Raw genomic sequence first — 24,528 nt, 5'->3', positions numbered from 1 at the left:
TCTACCAAAAATCAAACTCCGGAAGATCAACCCTGACTGGTTGATCTTCCCTGTAGTATAGACAAGCCCTAATTTACACTCGGGAAATTTTGCTGATGTCACTGAAGTTATATGCATGCAGAAGCTGTAAATTTAGAGGATTCAGGATCTTCTTGAATGTTATTGTAAAACAATGACTGGTAGACATAGGCCACAGCTTTCATCACACAGCACAACCCAGTTCTGAGGATGTGTCTGTTTCAGGCTGCCCGGCAGAGAAGGAGGGATGTGTGTGGTTTGAGGGCCTTTCAACCTGAATGTATTGTGGTGATGTAGCCCAGCCAAACCTTGTGAAGTCTTAGATCCACTGGCTTTATCACACTCTCTACAAATACTTCTGCTTTTTTGCAGCTGGGGCTGTTTACACCTTAGGACATAGGGTAAGATGCGCAGTAGAGATATTGTGTGAGGAATAGTTTAGACTGTGTTATTTTGGCTAAGATTCACTGTGACATCAAGGGTGTGGCTACACTTGTATTTCTCTTTCGAAAGAGGTATGCAAATGCAGTAAATCAAAAATGCAAATGAGGTATAACTTTGCATGTTCAGCACCTCATTTGCATATTCTAATTTGGAAAGAGGTTCTTTTGGAAGAAGAAAGCCAGTGTAGATGCTGTTCTTTCGAAAGTAAACCCCATTTTCGAAAGAATCCTTCTTCCCTTTATTTAATGGGAAGAATGAATCTTTTGAAGATGGAGTTTACTTTCAAAAGAGCAGCGTCTACACTGCCTTTCTTCTGTCGAAAGAAGCGCTTTTGAAATTAGAATATGCAAATGAGGTGCTGAATATGCAAAGCTATATCTCATTTGCATTTTATTTACCTCATTTGCATACCTATTTCAACAGAGGAATGCAAGTATAGACATACCCCGGGTCTACGCTGCTCTTTTGAAAGTAAACCCATTTTTGAAAGAATCCTTCTTCCCTTTATTTAATGGGTATGTCTACACTTTGAAAGAAGCTCTTTCGAAATTAGAACATGCAAATGAGGTGCTGAATATGCAAATTTATATCTCGTTTGCATTTTCAGTTTACCCCATTTGCATACCTCTTTTGAAAGAAGAATGCAAGTGTAGACAACACCCCCCAAGAGATATTTCAAGGATCCTATGTCAAATGGCTATCTTGTGTAAGTACATTAGGAGTGGATTTAATTTCAGCACACCTATCATTACCAACACTAACACACCATAGCTGTGTCTACACGTGCACGCTACTTCGAAGTAGCGGCACGAACTTCGAAATAGCGCCCGTCGCGGCTACACACGTCGGGCGCTATTTCGAAGTTCACTTCGACGTTAGGCGGCGAGACGTCGAAGTCGCTAACCTCATGAGGGGATGGGAATAGCGCCCTACTTCGACGTTCAACGTCGAAGTAGGGACCGTGTAGACGATCCGCGTCCCGCAACGTCGAAATTGCTGGGTCCTCCATGGCGGCCATCAGCTGGGGGGTTGAGAGATGCTCCCTCTCCAGCCCCTGCGGGGCTCTATGGTCACCGTGGGCAGCAGCCCTTAGCCCAGGGCTTCTGGCTGCTTCTGCGGCAGCTGGGGATCCATGCTGCAGGCACAGGGTCTGCAACCAGTTGTCAGCTCTGTGTATCTTGTGTTGTTTAGTGCAACTGTGTCTGGGAGGGGCCCTTTAAGGGAGCGGCTTGCTGTTGAGTCCGCCCTGTGACCCTGTCTGCAGCTGTGCCTGGCACCCTTATTTCGATGTGTGCTACTTTGGCGTGTAGACGTACCCTCGCAGCGCCTATTTCGATGTGGTGCCGCGCAACGTCGAAGTTGAACATCGACGTTGCCAGCCCTGGAGGACGTGTAGACGCTATTCATCGAAATAGCCTATTTCGATGTTGGCTTCACGTGTAGACGTAGCCCATTTGTGATATATGCACACTTTTTTGTATGCATCAGTTTACTGTAAATTTTTATTTGCTGTAGTTCGGTCTCATTTGAAAAAATAAAAGAAAATTAAAAGGAGCATGACCAATAGTTTACATCACTACTCCCCTTTAATATCATCTTACAAGATGGAAATTAAAATGTCTTTTCCTATAATGTTGACTTTCTCTAATTAGCAAATATTGATCTCCCTTTCCACTCCCCCTTACTGATAAGAGATCTTAAAATTGAGATGACTCTTCTGTTTACATCCTTATTTGTAAGACAGCTTTGCCAACATAAATCAAAATAGTTTGAGTAACATGTTTGGCTAACACTGTTGGCTAATGCTCCAACAATGACAACACATGAAAATGCAAGCAACCTATATTTTTAATTTCTTGGTGATTCTGACGTATATATGTACATGCGAATTACAGATGTAGAATTAAAAAACTATTCCTACCCAGAATGTTTGTTACATGATAGTGTCCCCTTCAAAACTATGTGCACTACTCTGTTTCCCACTCCGACAAGTTATATATTACTAAACAAAACTTCTTGTTGCTACAATGTCGAATGCTGCCAGGTTTGAAATTACTTACTTGAGTGCTGTAAAATCAAGAAAAGGCTTCTTTAAGGATAATATAGAATGAGCACCAAATGCCAGACTGAAAAACAGCCATTCTATAGGATAACTGCTTTTCTTCTTATACTTACATCTTTAACTAAATCTACTTTTAAAAAGTCAAAGTGAGTTTTAAAGATGCTTTGTTGGTATTAATAGCAATATGCCCTAAATCTCTAGAATATATGTGGTTTTGAAATAGCATGAACTACTAGACTTTTTCTGATAAAATAATGAGTCATGGTGAGTATGGAATCTATGAAGGATTTCATGAACTCATTTATTATTTGTGTCACAGTCGCACCTGGAGGTGCCAAGCAATTCATTTAGCAAGAAACTGTGTGAACATACAATCTCTACCCTGAAGAGTTTACACTCTGAATAGACAAGATTGAGAGAGGGAGAAAGGAAATATTCTTGTCATGCACGTTACAGATGGGGAACTGAGGCATGGACTAATTAAGTGACTTGTCCAAGGTCAAACAGAAACTTTATGACAGAGGGTGAGTCAGGAACTCTGGGTACTCTCAGACAGCCTGAGTCTCAGTCAGGTGCCTCCATCACAGATCATCCTTCCTAGATAAAAACGGGAGTTTAAACAATTCCAGCCAAAGGAAGTATCCAGTACTTCCTGTTGGGAAACTGTTCCACAGCTCTTAGATATGTCAGTCGGGGAAATTTTCCTATATACAGTCTAAAATTCCCCTTTGTTATGACCCAGTGCTCTTCTTTGTACCCCCATGCATCAGATTAGATAATTCCTCTGGTGCCTTGATGTTGCACCCATCACGCATTTGTAATCTAATGTCTCTCTATTTTTTCCGCTATCCAAAAAATACATGTGGCCCCCCACGGATCACTTGCTCTGCTCTTCTGTGACCACCACCCCTTTGGGAGGACTTTTTGAATTCCTGTGATAGGCAGAACTGGACAACTGCTAACCCCTTCCGATGTAGATCTCTCCAGTCCTGAGTCCTGATTTGGCTGGATGTCCACAGAGGGCAGACACATTCCTGCCCGGCTGCTGAATCTGCAACCACCTGGGTTGCTATAGGACAGCATCTGGAAGAAATTTTAAATTACTTTCACCCCTAAGTCAGGAATCAACCTGTTCTGGAGCCCAGGCAAAGGGAGCAACATGGACACCTGTCCCAGAGGCCTGTCGTTGTTTCACACCCCATTTCGAGCCCTGCATGTCACACGCACATTGGGCCTCTAAGCTTTTCTCTCGGTGTGCAGAATAAATTCTGTTATGGGCACCAAGCCACACGGACCACCCGCAGAACCACTCACTTTGGCTACGGACGCTCTTGCTGATGCCCTGGGCACACTCTGCTCTCTCCTGGGGTGGGGGCTCACAAGCGCCCAGCTGACAGCGAACACTGGTCATTTCAGGCGGGCTCAGCACTGCGGCGGGGAGCAAGAGGCAAGCTTGGGCCGCTCCCCCCGCACCCCCGATCATCAGCTGCCCGCCCCCTGGCCACTGGGGCTGGCGCGCGGCGAGTGCTCTGTCCCACCCCCTCAGGGCCACACGCGGGCGGGTGCAGCTGCGCCCGGCAGCCCCGCGAGGCGGCGCGTGTGTGAGCAGCCCGCTCGCCCTCCCGCGCCCTACCGCGTGGCCAGCGGCGGGGCAACCCTGTGCCAGCCCGCCCGCGCCTAGTCACCGCCGCCGGGCGCCAATGAGGCATAAGGACGGCTGGGACGTCAATTAAAGGCGGGGGCGGCGCTGGGATCCCACCGCTCGCCTGCCTCCTGGCCGCCCCAGCCGCGGCGCAGGGTTCCCTGCCGCCCCCGGGGGCTGCGAGAGGCGGGGAGCTCCCGGCAGCGGGGAGGGGGGAGCGGGCAGGCGCTGCCGGGCGGAATATTAATCCGCCGGCTGCGGGGTTGCAGCCGCCCCGGCGCCGCAGACACCCCCCGCGGTCTCCGGTTCCCGCGCTGGGGCGTCTGGCGGCGGAGACCTTCCCGGGAGCCGGGCTCCCCCCGCCCCGCCCCGCCCCGCCCCGCTCGCCTGCAGCCGGGGCTGTGTCAGTGCCGAAGTTTGCCGCTCCCGCCTCCTCCCCCGTGCCGGCTTGGAGCGAGAGGCCAGTGCGGCGGGAGCCCCGGCGGCGCCCATGGCCGGCTCCGCAGCCGCGCACCACTCGCCCGCCCCGGCCCGGCTGCTCCCCCGCCGCCCTGCCCCAGCGCCGCAGCGGGGGCGGGCGAGCGCCCCAGCCTGCCCCAGAGGGGAGTGAGCGGCTGCCTGGCTGGCCCCGCTCGCGCCCCCTTCGCGCGGGAAGCAGCCGCGGGAGCGCCGGCCACTTGGCACGAACCAATGCAGATGCACCACAGGTTTTAGCCGGGGGACTCCGGCTGGCCTGGCGGGGGGCAGGGAGGGGGGGGCTCCTGCCACAGAGCATCGGGAGCGCCGCGGTGACTAACTCCTCGCCTCTCCTCCGGCGGCGGCGCCTGCTGGGTGACATGCAGTCCCTCATTTCCCCGGTGACCAAGGCCATCCTGGTAGCTTTGTTCATCTTTGCCATCCTCCTCATCCTCTACGTGATCCTGTGGTACATCTGCCGAGACGTGGACTGCGACCACGGCATCTGAGCGGGGATGCGGGGCGCGGGCTAGACGCCACCACGGCAGCCGAACCTACGACCCGAGCCCGCCGACAGAGCGACCCCCCCCCCCACCGCCCGCCCGCGCGGCGCCCCCGGAGCTTGACCTTCAGCGAGCGGGGTGACCCGGTGAGTCTCCGCAGATCTTGTTCGCGAGCGCGTGGGGGGTGGGGGGCGGGGAGAGAAGTTCTCATGCTGAGCCGAGCGGTGGTGGCACAACCGAGCCCTCCCGCTCTCCCCGATCGCTGCAGTGCCAGGGGGCCTGGGCGCCTTCCCCGGCGGGGCGCAGCACCGGAAAGAATCCGTCCCTGGGGCTTTCCCGCCTGGGCGCTCGCCTTCATTCGGAGAACGCGTTGTTTTTAATTGCCGGGGGCTCGCTGCCCTGCCTGCTCTGGGCAGCTCCCTGCTCGCTGTGGCAGCCCGGGGCACGACAGCACCGGGCTCCCTCTCCTAGGAGCCCTGTCTTTAGCTTTGCGGCGAAAACAACTTTTGCAAGACGGGTCGGGCGGAGAGCAGGAGGGAAAGGGCTGGAAGGGAAGCCAGGCTGCTGTGCTGCTGCCTTTAGCAGCCCCCATTGGTATGCAGGAGGCAGCTGCAGTGCTAAACAGACCAGAAAGGTGAGCCCGTGCGATGGAGCAGCAGACGCTTCATCCAGTCCAAGGAGAAAAGCAAGGAAGTAATTGAAAACGAGGGCGAACGTGCATGTTGTTTAAAGGGCGAAAGCTCCCGCCTTTCGTGGAGAAAATACAGAGGGGCTCTCCCTTCCTTTGTCCTTATTTTTGCCAACTGTGCCCCTTTTGTGCTAGGTTTACCAAAAGGGAAAACAAGGTGCGTGGTCAGCTCTGAATGGCAAAAGCATTTGATTCCCCTCCTCCCCGCAGTGTTACTCTGGGCGAGAGGATCAACAGCTAGGGGTTAGAAGCCGGGCAAACCTGGCTGTCTCAAATTACATTTGCTCAAGTGTAGAAGCGCAGAATCGGGGAGTGGATGTTTCAGGTGCCCAGGGAACACGTCCTGCGCGGTGATTTCCCACACCGGAGTGGTTTTCGTCTATTGAAGGTTATTGCTGTTCCGGTATTTGGAGTTGTGACGACGAACTGTGACACTGGGGCAAATTTAAAGGCACGGAGGCGCTTATCTTTAAGAGCGAGAAGCTCTTTAGAAAGAAAGGAGAACGACACTGAACGTTCAGACTCTGCTGATGTTTCTGTCCTTGACGAAATAGCGTCGAGGAATGCGAGTGCACTGCTAACTACAGTATCTGTTATTCCCTTCCGGCTGGGCTCTAGTCTGACTCTGTGTGTGCGCGCGCGGGCGAGTACAAAACGGAATTTGTTCTTATAGAAAAAGGTGCACAAGTGTACAGTAGTTAAATGCGACTGAGCAATTCAAGACGATTTGATGTTGTCTGCCTGTGATGGCAAGATTATTCTTACAACAGAATTCTTTTGTGAAAGACAATCTGTTGCAAAGACCCTGTTTTAAAGCAGACTTGTTTTTCACGTTCAGTTATGCTCATGTTCAAATTGCATCTCGGAGATCCCCAGATCTGGGGAGTAGATCAGTCTGGACATTGCCGTTCAGGGATCCTACTAACGTGATTATAACAGCAGCGACATCAGTGCTCACTTGCCCTGCAACTACTGTAGCAATGCATTTGTTTACTTCACTCAGGCACACTGTGAAATGTCTGTTGCGCAATAGTTGTGAAGAGCAAAACGACCATCCATGCAATTTTCAGTGGGTGTTTTCCCTTACATTTAATTATTTAGAAATAAAACAATTTCCCCACCTCTACCCCAAACCCTCTTAGTTGAAATTTTGCAGTTTCACTGCTAAATAAACAAATTCCTACCTAAGAAGGAAGGTGCTCCTACACACTTTAACATGCCAAGCCATATTATGTAACCCCCTCCAAATGACAGCCCTGCACAGTCTGCCTAAACCACAAATAAGAGGAAGCATAATTCTATTCAAATGTAATTAGTCTGGATTTAATGTTAATTATTTTACAGCAAATCAATGTTTAATCAGTCACATGCAGGGTAGGACAGAGTGGGGCAGATTAACGCAGATGCCACTGAACATTTTAAAGATGAATATCAGTGTGCATAAATAATAAATATTGAGTTCAGGTACCAGTGATTATTCATTTGCCATGTTTTATAGATCTGGTCATAACCACTGTTAATCAACCTCATCTGTAGAGGATATGAAAATACATCATTGTCTTAGATTTAAAGTTGCACTATCCAAAATTACCGGTTAAATTTAGGAACTATGCTTGTTCTCTGTTATGATGTATTAACTAATGATAGATTACAAGCAACATCCTAAGAACATGCAAGTCACCCAGGATACAGAGGGCAAAATCCTGGCCTCATTGAAGTCATTGGGAGTGTTACCACTGACTTCAATGGAACCAGGTGTACATCCCAAATATGGGTTTGTAATAGTGAGGAATAACTGCAGTGGAGAGTTTTTTAATTTTTTTTATTATGGGCAATAAAAAAAAGTCTTGAGAAAGTTTGATTTGATTTTTGTTTTTTATTTTTCTTTCTTTTTTCTTTTCTTTTTTTTGTTTTTGCTAGCAAAAGCCACTGTGGGCTCCATTTTTCCATTCATCCAGTCCAGCAATCATTACCAAATGGTCTTCTCCATGTGTTTTCCTATTTCACCCTAAAGTAGCATGTAAAATTAATTTGTTACTGACTGAGATATTATGTATCTTGAAATGAGATAAATAAGAAGTAAGGCACAAACCTTCAAAAATATCGAGGCCCTTAACTTACACTAATTTCAGTGGGAATTAGGTTCCTAAATATCTCTGAGTATGGGAGGGAGCAGGGAACACAATACAGCTTTCATAACTTCATGATTAATACTCCTCCCTGATGGGTAGTTCAGGTTCTGATTAAGTTCACATTGAAGCCAAAAGGAATGTTACTGTATTGGTAAAGTTGTAGTGAAATATGTTAGAAATGTACTGTTATCTAAACAGAAGTTAAATGTGCTACAGAAAGAATTTTAAAGGAAAATATTTTCATATATCACCTAGTTTGTATAAAAATACTTTGAAAATTATCATACAATTTACAGTGAAAGTACAGCTGTTACTGAATTTTACAGTATAAATATTACTATAAGGTAGCATGAGTGGCATAGTCCCAGGAGCACCAAAGTTTTAATCTCATCTCTGACTCAGGTTTTCTCTATATCTTTGGACAAATGGTTTAGGACTCCACACAACATTCTTTACTCACTATATATTCAGGAAAAACAAAACAGAACAATTCAAGTCTGTGGGAGTTTTGCTGAAAAAGGGAGGGGCCTAAGTAGGCACTTGGTCCACACTATGGCAATTGCATAACTAGAAATGGTTTATCTGAAAATTGCATACCTGGCTATCCTCACTGAGGAAGGTCGGCGGGATAGTTTCTCCCGCAGACCTCCCTTGTTCTTCCTGATGGTGAAGAGTGTAGGGGTTGACTGCTGACCCTGATAGGTCGCAGCCAGGCATGCAAAATCAAACTCTGGAAGATTGACCTGCTCAGGGTAATGTAAATATGTCCTTAGCCTTTCAGTTTTGCCAGCTCACAGTTTTCTTTTCTGCAAATGGGAGTTAATGTGGGTCAGATTCTCTGTGGTGTGCCCATTTAGCATTGCCTACATAAACTGATTCTATAGCTGTTTTAACAAATGCATTAAGGATCATCCAAGTGTAAAAATGATTGGCATGGATGCACTGATTTAGCCTATGGGCTTCAATGCCTTTCCCTTCCCTAATCTATCATAGCAGGAAAAAGGGGCTGATTTTTGGCCTCCTGTGGCCATTGCAGTCCAGTGCAACTTGGAACAGCAAGATTGGAAGACAGCAAAGCTGAATTTAAAGCCACCTTTGCACAGTCCCAGCCCAATTTGCTTACGAGTTTCATACAGGAACCACTTGGTGAAAAGACAAGAGGACCACAAGGGCCCCTTACGGCTTTACAATTTCCAAAGACATGCATTCCAGCAAGCATTTAGTTTTGACTGTCTGGCTTTATATATTTATAACCTGGCTCATGGGGAATTGGGAGGATTAATTAGGTAATGCTTGCAGTGTATTTTAAAATGTAGAAGGGACATCTAAATGCCAAATATATTTATTTTTAGTTATGGGAGTAGTGTGCCACTTGTTCAGATATATCTGTGGTACGTTGCACCTGTATCCTTTCCTCCTTCTTCAACAATAATAATACTATCCTTAAACAAAAAAAAAAAACAAAAAAAATCCACATTGGTATACAATGTTCTAAAATGCAGAAAAGTTTAGGATTTAAGTTTGACCACTTCATATTTAGTCCCGCATCAGTTATAGACCACTGCTTACTTTTCTGGTGTGTTCTCAACACACCAAGTAGTTTGATACGATACCAGAGAGAGAACATTTGATAAAAATTATGTTGAAGTTCTGCTGCCATTTCTCAACAGGCAAAGCAACAGCTAACATTTTCAGTTTCTTTGATGACTTTTTGTTTGTTTGTTGTCTGGTTTTTCTCCTATGGTATAATATTTTGGATTTTGATTGCTTAAGACATAATATAATTTGAAAGGAAATTGCACAAATTGATTTTTCCTAAAATGTGCTGATAAAGTGACACATGTATTGGAGAGCTTTCCATGCAGATAACTTTATTTTTTATTTGTACTAAACTGTTTTTCTTTGTTCAAATAGAGACTTTTAAAAGTAAAATAGCCTCTTGGTTTAACATTCTGATTTTTACCTGTATTTTAATATGGAGCATATACAGTAAACACTTTCATATCCAGCAGCCCCGGGACCGGGAGGTTGCTGGATATTCAAATATTCTGGATAATAGAAAGATATAGCTAGCAATGCATAACTCTAAAGAAAAACAAGATTAGATATTAATCATAGAATCATAGAATGCTAGGACTGGAAGGGACCTTGAGAGGTCATTGAGTCCAGCCCCCTGCCCTCACGGCAGGACCAAGTACTCTCTGGATCATCCCTGATGGACATTTATCTAACCTGTTCTTAAATATCTCCAGAGATGGAGATTCTAAAACCTCCCTAGAAAATTTATTCCAGTGTTTGACCACCCTGACAGTTAGGAGCATTTTCTTAATGTCCAACCTAAACCTCCCTTGCTGCAGTTTAAGCCCATTGCTTCTTGTTCTATCCTCAGAGGCCAAGAAGAACAAGTTTTCTCTCTCCTCCTTATGACACCCTTTTAGATACTTGAAAACCACTATCATGTCCCCCCTCAATCTTCTCTTTCCCAAACTAAACAAGCCCAGTTCTTTCAGCAGTTTTTCATAGGTCATGTTCTCTAGACCTTTGATCATTCTTGTTGCTCTTTTCTGGACCCTTTCCAATTTCTCCACATCTTTCTTGAAATGCAGTGCCCCGAACTGGACACAATACTCCAACTGAGGCCTAGCCAGTGCAGAGTAGAGTGGAAGAATGACTTCTCGTGTCTTGTTCACAACACACCTGTTAATGCATCCCAGAATCATGTTTGCTTTTTTTGCAACAGCATCACACTGTTGACTCATATTAAACTTGTGGTTCCCTATAACCCCTAGATCCCTTTTTGCCATGCTTCTTCCCAGACATCCGCTTCCAATTCTGTGTGTGTGAAACTGATTGTTCCTTCCTAAGTTGAGCACTTTGCATTTGTCTTTATTAAACTTCATCCTGTTTACCTCAGATCATTTCTCCAATTTGTCCAGATCATTTTGAATTTTGACCCTATCCTCCGAAGTAATTGCAACCCATCCTAGCTTAGTATCATCTGCAAACTTAATAAGTGTACTTTCTATGCCAATATGTAAATTGTCGATGAAGATATTGAACAGAACTGGTCCCAAAACAGACTCCTGTGGAACCCCACTTGTTATACCTTTCCAGCAGGGTTGAGAACCATTAATAACTGCTCTCTAAGTATGGTTGTCCAGCCACTTTTGCGCCCACCTTATAGTAGCCCCATCTAAGTTGTATTTGCCTAGTTTATTGATAAGAATATCATGAGAGACCATATCAAATGCCTTACTAAAGTCTAGGTATACCACATCTACCGCTTCTCCCTTATCCACAAGGCTCATTATCCTATCAATGAAAGTTATCAGATTGGTTTGACATGATTTGTTCTTTACATATCCATGCTAGCTGTTCCCTATCCCCTTACCACCTTCCAAGTGTTTGCAGATGATTTCCTTAATTACTTGTTCCATTATCTTTCCTGACACAGAAGTTAAACTGACTGGTCTGTTGTTTGCTGCATTGTTTTTATTCCCCTTTTTATAGATGTCCACTATATTTGCCTTTTTCTGGTCTTCTGGAATCTCTCCTATCTCCCATGATTTTCCAAAGATGATAGCCAACGGCTCAGATACCTCATCTGTCAGCTCCTTGAGTATTCTAGGATGCATTTCATCATGCCCTGGTGACTTGCAGACATCTAACTTTTCTCAGTGATTTTTAAGTTATTCTTTTTTTTATTTTATCTTCCAAACCTACCCCTTGCCCACTAGCATTCACTGTGTTAGGTATTCCTTCTTCAGACTTCTTGGTGAAGACCGAAACAAAAAAGCCATTAAGCATCTCTGCCACTTTTAAGTTTCCCGTTACCATTTCTCCCTCCTAACTGGGCAATGGGCTTACCCTATCCTTGGTCTTCCTTTTGCTTCTAATGTATTTGTAGAGAGTCGTCTTATTTCCCTTTATGCCTGTAGCTAATTTGAGCTCATTTTGTGCCTTCACCTTTCTAATCTTGCCCTGGATTCCTGTGTTGTTGCCTATATTCATCCTTTGTAATTTGTCCTATTTTCCATTTTTTATATGATTCCTTGTTTATTTTGAGATCATGCAAGATCTCCTGGTTAAGCCAAGGCAGTCTTCTGCCATATTTTCTCTCTCCTACACAGCCGAATAGCTTGTTTTTGAGCCCTTAATAATGTCCCTTTGAAAAACTGCCAACTCTCCTCAGCTGTTTTTCCCCTCAGTCTTGCTTCCAATGGGACCCTACCTACCAGCTCTCTGAGTTTACCAAAATTTGCTTTCCTGAAATCCATTGTCTCTATTTGCTCTTCTCCCTTCTACCCTTGTGAACTCTGATTTCATGATCACTTTTACCCAAGCTGCCTCCCACTTTCCAATTCTCAGTCAGGTGCTCCCTATTTGTTAAAATCAGATCTAGGACAGCTTCCCCACTGGTAGGTTTTTCAACCTTCTGAAATAAAAAGTTGTCTCAAATGCTGTCCAAGAACTTATTGGATAGTCTGCGTGTCGCTGTGTTAGTTTCCCAACATATATTAGGATAGTTGAAGTCCCCCATCATCACAAAATCCTGGGCCCTTGATGATTTTGTTAGTTGTTTAAAAAACAAACAGAAGTATATACAGAGTACTTTATTTACCAACAACAGTATTATTGTACACTGTGACCTCATACTGTATTTGCTGTATTTATAAAATATTGTACTTACGAAAAATTTAACTAAAATTTAATTATGATTAAAATGCTGGTTATTTGAGAGTTCTGGATAATAGAATTTCTGTTACGAGAGAACAACAAGAAGTCTTGTGGCACCTTATAGACTAACAGGTATTTTGGAGCATAAGCTTTCGTGGGCAAAGACCCGCTTCATCAGATGCATGAGTGGGGGTGGTGGTTTGGCTCATATCTCCCATCTGATCTGACTTGTTTTTTCCTCTTTTGATACCTACTGTTGATAATGGGCCATTTCCACCTTGCTGAATAGACCTTGTCAGCTCTGGCCCTCCCTTTTTCTGGGACCCCATTCTTTAAATACCCCTCTGAAACCGTGTCCCCCCATGCATCTGGTGAAGCAGGTCTTTGCCTGTGAAAGCTTATGCTCCAAAATATCTGTTAGTCTAAACAGTGCCACAAGACTTCTTGTTGTTCTCAAAGCTACAGACTAACACGGATACCTCTCTGATGCTTGTCACCATGCAAGGCACTACATTTAGCCGTAATGAGTGGAAATCCATCAACCTCATGAAAAAACTTGCACAGATACAGACAAACATCATCTTCCTCTCCAAATGCAAACAGAAGGACATCATACCAAAAGGACTGAAGGTGAAAAACCCACAGAAATGAAGATACTACACAGATTACAGTGAGAGATTGTGCCACACACTCTCTAAGAAATTGAGGAACCACCTGATCAGCGTCCTGTACAGCAAACAGGAAAACATCAAAAGAGAGCTCTTTAATCTGGAGACCCTCATAAATAAACAATCTTCCACGCAAACCTCCACATGGCTGGACTTTATTAGAACAAGACAGGAGATTTACAATACACATTTCTCTTCTTTACAGAAGAAAAAGGACTGTAAACTATCTAAACTCCTACTTTCCACATAGGGCTGCAATAGCGATACCCCTAACTCACCCAGCAATATTGACAATCTATCCAACTACACACTCAGCCTGGAAGAAGAATCTGCTCTTTCTCCAGGACTCTCTTTCTGCCTCACCACCCCCACAAACTTGATACTGTTCTGTGGTGAGCTGGAAGCCTTCTTTTGCCATCTATGGCTCAAGGAATACTTCCAACATGACCCGAAACAGCGCACTGACGCACAGGTACCCTCCCACCTATGGTACAAGAAAAAGAATTCCTCATGGACTCCCCCGATGGTCGAAATGACAAACTGGACCTATACATAGAACGCTTCTGCCAGCATGCACAGGCAGAAATTGTGGAAAAGCGGCATCGCTTACCCCATAACCTCAGCCGTGCAGAATGCAATGCCATCAAAAGCCTCAAAAACAACTCTGACATTGTCATCCAAGAGGCCGACAAGGGAGGCGCTGTTGTCATCATGAATAGGACAGACTACCAAAAGGAGGCTACCAGGCAACTCTCCAATACCGCGTTCTACAAGCTTCTGTCTGAGGATCCCACTGAGGAATACACAAAGAAACTACAGCATCTGCTCAAGACTCTTCCTGTACAAACACAGGAACAGATTTACACAGACACACCCCTTGAACGCAAAACAGGTTTATTCTACCTGATACCCAAGATCCATAAACCTGGGAATCCTGGATGCCCCATCATCTCAGGCGTTGGCACCTTCACCATAGGATTGTCTGGATATGTGGACTCTCTACTTAGAACCTATGCTACCAGCACCCCCAGATTTATTCAAGATACCACTCACTTCCTCAGAAAACTACAGTCCATTGGTGACCTTCCTGAAAACACCATCCTGGCCACCATGGGTGTAGAGGCCCTTTACACCAATATCCCACATGAAGATGGACTCCAAGCTGCTAGGAACATTATCCCTGATGAGTCCGAGGCACAAATGGTGGTGCAGCTTTGTGACTTTGACCTCACCCACAACTATTTCAGATTTGAGGACACATCACACCTTCAAATCAGTGGCACTGCTATGGGCACCCGCATGGCCCCACAGGATGCCAACACTTTTATGGCTGACCTGGAACAATGCTTCCTCGGTTCTCGTCCCCTAGAGTCCCTCCTCTACCTGCGCTACATTGATGACATCTTCATCAGCTGGACCCATGGGAAGGAGGCTCTGGAATAGTTCCACCGTGATTTCAACAGTTTCCACCCCACCATCAACCTTAGCCTGGACCAGTCCACACAAGAGATTCACTTTCTGGACTCTACTATGCAGATAAGAGACGGTCACATAAATACCACCCTATACTGAAAACCCACGGACTGCTATGCTTATCTACACGCCTCCAGCTTCCATCCAGGGCATACTGCATGATCCACTGTTTACAGCCAGGCACTAAGGTACAACCATATTTGCTCTGATACATCAGACAGAGACGAACATCTACAAGACCTTTACCAATCTTTCCTCAAACTACAATATCCCCCTAAGGAAGCGAGGAAACAGATTGGTAGAGCCAGATGGGTATCCAGAAGCCACTTGCTCCAAGACAGTCCTCGCAAGGGAAACAAGAGGACACCAATGACCATCACATACAGCCCCCACCTAAGGCCTCTCCAATGCATCATCAGTGATCTGCAACCCATCCTGAACAATTATCTTTCGCTCTCACAGACCTTGGGAGGCAGCCCTGTCCTCACCTACAGACAGCCTGCCAACCTTATACAAATCCTCCCCAGCCACTACAAATCACAAACCAGTGGCTCTAGGCCTGGAACCAGCCCCTGCAATGGTCCTCGCTGCCAACTCTGCTCACATATCTACAGCAGTGACATCATCACAGGACCTAACATCAACCATACTATCAGGGCCTCCTTTACCTGCACATCTACTAATGTAATATATGCCATCATGTGCCAGCAATGCCCCACTGCAATTTACATTGGCCAAACCGGACAGTCTCTACGTAAAAGAATGAATGGACATAAATCAGACATCAGGAAAGGTAATGTACAGAAGCCGGTGGGTGAACACTTCCATCTCTCTGGACACTCAGGGGCAGATTTAAGGGTGGCAGTCCTGAAACAAAGAAATTTCAAAAATCATATGGAGAGAGAAATCTCTGAGCTGCAATTTATTTGCAAATTTGACTCCATTAACCAAGGATTAAACAGAGACTGGGAGTGGCTCTCAGCTTACAAAGGCAGCTTCTCTGCCCTGGGTGTTAAGATCTCCCCATTAGACTTTGACAATGGCTCATATCCTCCTGTCTGATCTGACTTCTTTTTTCCTCTTTTGATACCTACTGTTGATAATGGGCCATTTCCACCTTGCTGAATAGACCTTGTCAGCTCTGGCCCTACCTTTTTCTGGGACCCCATTCTTTAAATACCCCTCTGAAACCACCCCTCCACTCATGCATCTGATGAAGCAGGTCTTTGCCCACAAAAGCTTATGCTCCAAAATACCTGCTAGTTTATAAGGTGCCACAAGACTTCTTGTTGTTCTCAAAGCTACAGACTAACACGGCTACCTCTCTGATACTAGTTATGAGAGAGTTTAATGTGGCTACGAACTGTGGCCATGTAGATACAAGGACCCAGATTTAAAATATCTATCAGCCCAGTAGGATTATCTGAAGTATCTAGGTGTCTAAACTTTATTTAATTCAGTGGGTGTGAGGCACTTCAGGTGCCAGCTGCTTTTGAAAATTCCAGTAGGCACCTAAATACATTTAAAAATCTGTAAGTGAAAAGATTTAGATTTAAGCTTGCATAGGTTGTCTATTGTTGAAAATTATATCCATGATTTGAATACTTTGTTATAGTATTGTTGAATCCTGGAAATACTCTTTGGTGTTACAGCATGTTATTGTCAACACGCTTAGATATGAATAGGGCATATACTACTAGAGTGATTTTAAAAATATATAAATAAAATACAAATATGAATTTGAATCATGGTTGGGTTTTGGTTTAATGAGATATGGGTGGTAGAGGGAAGGCTGTCTGATTGAATAGTTGTGTAAGAGAGAAAAAGTAATGGAAAGATAGAGTAGTGAAGAATGTAACACCAAGTCAAAAGTAGAGAGACTCCAAGAGAATTCAAATTCTAAAAAGTGCAGCTAACGTAGAGCAGAATGTTAGTCTCAGAGGACAGGAACTGTCACTTCCGTTTGCAAAAAAAGTATTTTTTCGATAGCTGTGGGATTGAAATAGAAATATCCATGTCCTTATAGCTACCTGAGATTATTAATAGAAATGCCTTTGTTCATTTAGGCTTGAAATTCAGGTCTGCTTTAGCTCACATACACTTAGAATTGTCAGATTTGCAGCTATTTCTTGGAGATTAAAAGAAAGATGATATTTTATAGCACATTAAATGAAATACTCTCATGAAGGGAGCACATACAATGTAAACATACTATCCTTTTTCTTTGAAAATAAGTTTAGATTCCACAGAAGAAGAGTTGGGTGGTAATCCATTGCTGCTTTTTCTGATGATATTGTCCCAAGTCTTGTATATGGTTGTGCACGTGACTCTGAAGAATGAGCCCTGATGCAGAGCCAGACTCTCCCAGGGCATGGGAAGCCTGTGCGCATGATGTTTGATGGTGCAGGTTTGTTGCACTTTTGACGTTCAGTCTGGAGATGATATCTTTGATCCTGCTCAAACCTGTTACATTTGTTCTTATCAGAGACTGTGAGAAGCTCCTTTTCTGAGCCATCTGCTCAAGTTATTTGAGATTGAGATCAGCCTACAGAACAGACAACCCTTTTTCCTTTTTCCCTGCCTCAGATCCCAATACAAGATTTGTTTGGGGATATGGCAGTCTAGCAGTCTGGTGGGATGTCCAGTCAAGTTATGTTTTCAATAACATTTCCTCAATTGTAGTTGTGTTTTCTCTCTCAAGGAACTCAGCAGTGACCACTCTGCCTTGCCAGTGAATGCCCATTACTGAGAGGAGGGGGCAGATGTGAAATTGCTGAAGCCATTTAATATGACACCTATAAAGAGTCCACGTCTTATATCAATGCAGGAGACAGGTTAGAAGCACTGCAATGAAGATCTTCAGTTTGGAGAAGAGACAAGTGTGGTGTTCGTTAAAGACTTCTGTTCGGAGTTGTCCTGGCTGGCCTCCCTGAATCTGGAGGCAATTTTCTTATCAATGGAACTTTCTCCCAAGATGGTGCTGCTCAGATCCACTTATTTTAGCTGTGTGCATTAGATGAAGATGGCTGGCACTGGAGTATTGGTATGAAGTGATGGTTGGAACACAGACCTCTGTCTTACTGAGACATGGTGAGGCCAAAGAGATGGGGTGTCTCAGAAAACCTGTTAGTGATGATCTGAAAATTGTCATGTCTATGAGCCACAAAGGCATAGTCATCTGGAAAAAGTGCCTCAATGAGAAGTCTCTCCAGCCTCTTTATCTTAGCACAGAGACTTTAAAGCTCAAAAAGGGAGCCATAGATGTATATATTTTTATTCAAGTCCCTTGTGTCATAACTGAGAACGCAGGCAAAAAAGCAAACTGAACAGCACTGGAGCAACTAGATGGTCTTGCTTTTCTTATTTTGGGATTTTGAATGCAGTGGAAGAGTAACTGTTTCAGAGCACTTGCACTCTGAATGTGCTCATGGAAAAGACAGGTGATTTGTATGAACCTTCCTGGGCAGCCCAGATTATGTAGAATAGCCCACAGACCCTCTCAAAAGCTTTGGTTAAAGTTGCTAAAGACGGTATACAAATACATGTTCTGCTCTAAACATTTTTTCTGGACCTGACTTAGGACAAAAATCATACCCATAGTGCTATGACCTGGTCTGAAACCACACTGTGCTTCTGGCAGATTCTCCCCAGATATGCTTGCAATGAGTCTGCTTAGTAGAATGCGAGTTAGTGTCTTTTCTGCTGTACACATTAGAGAAGTACCTCTGTAATTTCTGTAGTCAGTTTTGCTGCCTTTATTTTTGAACAGTGATAAAATAATAGCATATTTAAAGTTTTGTGGCATTTCTTCTTCCTCTCAAATGCTACTCAAGATGCCATGGAACGACTTTGGACCTGCTACATTGTACGATTCTGCTGGAATACCTTCCTTTCTGGAAGCTTCTGAAAACTGATGGGAGGAGATCAAGATACTCTTTGATGGGTTCCTTGAATAATTGATCAAGGACATGATGATCAACCGCCAATGCTCTATTGAGTAGACTACTTAAGTGTTCAGCCCATCTCTGTGTGAATCCCTCTTTGTCTTTGATGAGGGTTATGCCATCTGCCAGTTTCAGGAGAACTGTCAGAGTTAGGTGGTTCATAAATTGCTTTGAGAGAGTCAGAGAACATCTTTGTATTGTTTGTATCTGCGTAATGCTGAACTTTTTCATACTTCCTCTCCTACTGCTGATCCTGCAGTCTCCTAGAAGACATGAAAGAGTAAGGCTATACCTAATGAGGCCTATTGTACAATTATTGTGCTTGATGTAGGGTTAGAACTTTAAAAAGAACAAATTCTTTGGATGCTGGTTCCTGTAAAATCTGTTCAACAAAATGGTTTGCTGTGCCTGAAGCAGGAGAATATATGAGCTAAGTGCAGAAAAATGCATCTTCTTCTGATTGATTGTATTTCAGGAATAGCCAAGTAGATGACAATAAACTTAATCTGTCAATACAGTATCCATTTCTATTAGGTATGTACTGTGAACTCTGTTAAATGAGTACTTGGTAAACCATTTGGAAAAAAAATATAATGCCTACAATAATAATTAAGTAAAGTCTTAAGGGAAAGTATATTGACATAACCAACTTGTAGGACACATTTCATAAAAACATCTCGTTCAATTAATACGTTTCTGAAAAATTATCATCATGACCCTTGTGAGATACATATCTCTAACAGGGATGAAAACTAACTAGCTAGTTAATCAATCTCTATTCTAATTGCTTGTTTTTTATTGCATACTGTAATACCATTCTGGCAAGTCTGGTCAGGGAACTTACAGCTAAATGGGAGGTTGGTACCAGTAAAAATAAAATAAAGACCCTATGAGCATACAGAAAGACACACATTTGTATAAGTTTACAATGACAGAAAAAGTGTAAATGAACTGGAATAAGAGTTAGGAACTTAAGCATGTAAATTGGAATTGAAGAAGGATTTCTATACCAATTCTAATTTCCACTTTCCCACCCTTGTCCCCCTGGAAGCTGCTCTGAGGAAGTAGTGTAAAGGTACTGCTGGTGAGAGAGATACGATTATAGTTGGAAGCCAAGGACTTGTCCTGCCATGGTGCATGATAAAGCAGAGGTGTTTATGGCTAAATCTTACAAATACTAGATTACTCCACATGACTTCCTAGGAGCACACATGAGCAAGCAGTTATTTTCAGTGGGAAAATAATATTGCCTTGCTTTTTTTGTATAGCATTTTTAGTCAATAGATCTCAAAACACTTTATAAAAGAGGTCAGAAACTTTTTATTGATATGGAAACTGAGGCACAGAATAGATAAGTGACTTGCCGTAAGTTCACACAGCAAACAAGAGGCAGTACCTGGGAATAGAACTAACTTCAACTCACTTATGGTCTGACGCACTTTTCATTAGGACACATAGGGTATGTTTACACTGTCGTTTTTTTCGAAAATCCAGGGCTCTTTCAAAAAGTCCTGTGGAGCATTGACACACAAAATGTGTTCTTTTGTTATTAAATTGGAAGAACGCAGCACTTTTCCTGGTTGCCGTCTTCCTCTCCCAGATGTGGAAGAGCATTTTTTTCTGATGCTCCAGGGGCCCTCTTTTTCTCAAAAGAGTAGTCCCCCCATGGTGCCGGATTGTATGATCCCTGGCCCATTCTTTCAGAAGAGTGAGGGCTGTGTGGATCCTCTCTGTTGAAAGAGCAGATAATTTTTTTTGATCCACTCTTTTGTGTGTGGATGTGCTCTTTTGAAATAAGCTTTTTCGGGAGAGCTCTTCTGGAAGACCTTCTTTGAAAGGATTGCTGTAGTGTAGACGTAGCCATAGGTTTCAGATTCACCCACTAAAATAGATAGTGGCTAGCTGGCCTTACTGTACCTCTGTTAGCTTTCAACCTTTTCCACACCAATTACCCCCAAAAAATGAGAGATATTCACTTTCAAAAGCGTGCGTGTTTGGACCTAGAGACAGGACTTCCTAACCTATACGTGATAAAACAGCTATGCAGCAGCCTTAATCATCACAAGAGCTTATTCTTATACACATCTACCACTTACATAACTCCTCACCTCTGCTATGCCTGGCTCTATAGCTGAAGTGAGCTGGATCAGTGTGTCTTCAACTATGTTCCGCAGAATGCTGGTGTTCCATGAACAACTCGCAGGTTGTGCCATAAGCATCTGACTTTTTTTGATATCACACACTGATAGCATATATTTGCTGTTATTGAAACCAGATCCAATGTTACTCCTTCATTGCCAGGATACCTGATTAACTTATTTCATTCTGTTTTTGCTGTAGATATTGCTTTTTTTTGTTTTTGTTTTTGTTTTTTGGTCAGCAATTTTTTGAAGAACATTTTCATAGGTGTTCCACATAAAAATATTATTGTTTGGTGTTCCATCATCTCAGAAAAAATTAAGAACACTGTTCTAGATACATGGAAGTGCATCATTGGAATTCCTGGACCTCTATAATGAGATAGGGAGGGAGAAAGCTGCCTCCACATACTAGTCCTGGAGCAGAGGGTGTAGAATCTCTAGGCTTGTGTAGTCAGTGCATTTGTGTTATCTCCAGTGCAAAACCTAGCACTCTTTTGTCACTACAGAACAATAAGTCATAATAACTCAGACCATTATATTTTGTGTTGGACATACTCCTGTGCATTACTTTTTTTTTTTAAAGTCTACATTGCATTCTTGCATCATTACTGCATTCTATTACAGGGGTGCAATGTTTTTCAAAATATGTTACACACACTATGCTTTCCAATTTATTTAGGAAGTATAGGATATGTAAGCATTTGTACTTTAAGATTTTTAAGCAATAGTACTCAAATCTGAAGTGCTTTGAGAAGACGAGGAATTACATGGGAGTTACCAGCTGTGTCATGAGAAACCCACTACATAGGTGTCAGATCCTACCTATATCTAGGTATACAGTTGAATATTAAATCTAAACAGAGTTCTGAATGCAAAGGAATACTGTGTTTTACTCCCCTATGTAGACGAAATGCTGGGAGGGGTGTGACTCTCTCTGTTATGCTGTTCCTTTACTGCACTGAGCCAAAAGTAGACTTTAATGAAGGTGGTAATCAGAATAGAGTAGGCTACTAAGCTTTTAGTGGGGGACTCTTACACTCTGCCTGTTTACTCAGAAATTGCCATATCAAGCTAAAATGGTAATCATTTTCAATACAACACCAAAATAAATTAGAGCATCAGTGAACTAATCATCAGAGGGTCAGACTCTGATTCTCTCTGAATAGTTCATAGACTCACTGTCATTCATTCATTAGATTTAAGAAAAGCAAGACTGAGAGATGCTAGTATTTGTATTTCTTATTCATTTTTTTATTTGCAATTATGTCAAATCAAGATGAAAGAAGTTTTGAGCCCATAACAAAATGACTTTTGCATATTTCAATGGCTAAATTATATTCTGGGATATTGACTCTAATTTATTCCCACACGGGCTTGCCAGCCTAGTGAGTTTTTAAATAAAAGGAGGAATTAAAAACAGCTTGTAGCTGCTAGGTGGATTTGTACCAACTCCCCCATCTCTAAAAACAGATTACACATCAGCTACCAAGATCATATATTGCACTGTAGAATTATATAATGTATATACAATTTTTTTTTTACATTTTACAGTCTGATAAAATAAGTAGAATGTCTGTGAATAATACAGATTTGTAATCTATGTTCACGAATTTATGTGAATTTACCACACTGTGAGGAATTAAGTTTCTATCTCCTTGAACTATCCTGTTCCAGACGCCAAGGTGAGACCACATTCATTTAACTTGATTCTGCAAGTAAGAGTTGATATGGGACCCAGAGATCACAGGTTAGTGTATATAAATTAAAAAAACAAACAAAAAAACCCCCAAAAAACAAAAAACAACCCTTGCCATTTTGCTTCATGAAGCATTCCTCCCATGTCACACCATCGTTACCAACAAAGTCAGATGTAAAACAGGCACATTTTTGGCCATGCAGGTACTGCAAGTGGGAAACAAGAAACAAGTTCTGAAAAGATCACCCAAATACCTCCAGTTATATGTGTCTTTCATGACAAAGTCTGTTCCCAGTCACACTGGTAAAAGTCCAGAGAATTAAATGAGCTTGCAGTGGTGAAGAATTTTGCCCGCTTTTGGACAGATCTTTAGCAGATGGACATCAGAGAAGCTGTACTGAGGTCAATAAACCAATGCAAATTCATAGGAGGTGAAGATCTTGTCCTATGTATCAGAGCATGTCTATGGACCCAGAAGCACTGAGACCACCGAGAATGGGAGAGTGAAATCTGCTTTATAGCCATACTTGCCTTTTAGGTCAAGTGGTAGCGGCTCATGGCTTTAGTTCCTAAGATACAGATTCAGTCCCACCTTATGATGATCAGGGTCCCTTGGCTTTACTCATATATGTATAAGTATTGCACATCTAATTCAGATAATATCTGTAGTTTACAAACAGAGAAAAGTGCTTCTTATGTACTATCTTTCAGAATGGTTTGCTGTACAACATTATTAGTCAGCTTTAGTGCAGATGTTGGATGACTCAGGCTTGTGCAAACACTGTAAATCCTGTTTCTGTGATGTACTAATCTAGTAACATTGAAATTTCCTTAGATGGAGTTTTGAAGACATACAGAGTTCCTTAGACACACAGTTCTGGAACAGGTTTTTGAATAATGTAATCCTTTATTTTGTCAATTGGTTAAATTTTATATCCATGTAAGAAGAAAACTCTGTTGACTTTCCTCACACAAGTCAGTGGAAGGTGGGCTGAATTTGCCCTGAAATGTCAGTTGTACCAGTTTGGGCTGGACATATAATTGGGCCAGATTTTCAAAAATTCTCATCCAAGTAAGTGGGAGTTCCATGTATGGAATGCGTGTGTGATGAAGCCCACAGTTTAGACAGGATTTTGGCAAATTTTACTACTACTCTTTAATCTCAATATGTAGTCCCACCCTTCACAAACTGCCTCCAGCTATACTATGACATAGTCCTGCTCCCATTGGAACTATTTCAGTGAAGGCATGATTTGCCCTGAAGTCCTGGTCTTCTTCAAAGGCAAAGGGCAGGTCTACACTCGGGGAATGGTTTGATTTCAGATACGTAATTCTGGCTATGGCAATTGTATAGCTAGAATCAACGTATCTGAAATCGACTTACCATCTTCATTAAAGAAGGTCGATGGGAGCATTTTATCATGATAGTGAGGAGTACAGGGGTCGACTGCTGACCCCAGACAGATCAATTTTGCGTGTCTTTACCAGACAGGCAAAATTGAGCTCTGGAAGATTGACCTTGATTGGGTCAATCTTCTGCGTAGTGTAGACAAGCCCTTGCCTTGTAGAAAATTGTGCAGAGGTTTTGACTGTGGAGTAGACAGATCTGTGCTAGGGGATGGGTTAAACACCCCAAAATTATTTAAATTAATAATTTAATTTGGATTTGAAAATGAGTCTTTGGGTTTAAAAGGTACATGCATTAATCCAAAGCCCCAGTATTTTCTGTTCTTTTGCTGTCACTATTCAGTGTACTTTTCATAATCCAGATTGTCTTCTTTTGCTTGATGGAGAATGCTAGCAGAGGAATGCTGACCCTTGATATGCCAGTCATCGAAAGTTAACAGAACCTATGCAATAGCTGTAGAAAATCTTAAACTATCCTCACCGACTGTTCTTTGGCTGTTTATTTCCATTCTGTTTATTTTAAAAAAAACATTGTGTGATACGTTGTAAAGATTTATCATCTAATGAACTCCCAAAA

At 43.1% G+C, this 24,528-nt stretch overlaps 1 protein-coding gene across 1 annotated transcript in view; it reads left to right on the top strand.

Moving 5' to 3' along the window:
• Positions 1 to 4,471: 4,471 nt before the first annotated feature.
• Positions 4,472 to 24,528, top strand: part of ZBED1 (zinc finger BED-type containing 1) — a 325,489-nt gene continuing 305,432 nt past the window's right edge. The window contains exon 1 of the mRNA XM_074992412.1: positions 4,472 to 5,271. The gene's annotated coding sequence lies outside the window, so the exon portion shown is untranslated. The remainder of the gene's footprint in view (positions 5,272 to 24,528) is intronic.

This window comes from Carettochelys insculpta, chromosome 1 (assembly GCF_033958435.1).
Source record: "Carettochelys insculpta isolate YL-2023 chromosome 1, ASM3395843v1, whole genome shotgun sequence".
NCBI lineage: Eukaryota > Metazoa > Chordata > Testudines > Carettochelyidae > Carettochelys > Carettochelys insculpta.
This window is presented reverse-complemented; position numbering and strand designations above follow the sequence as displayed.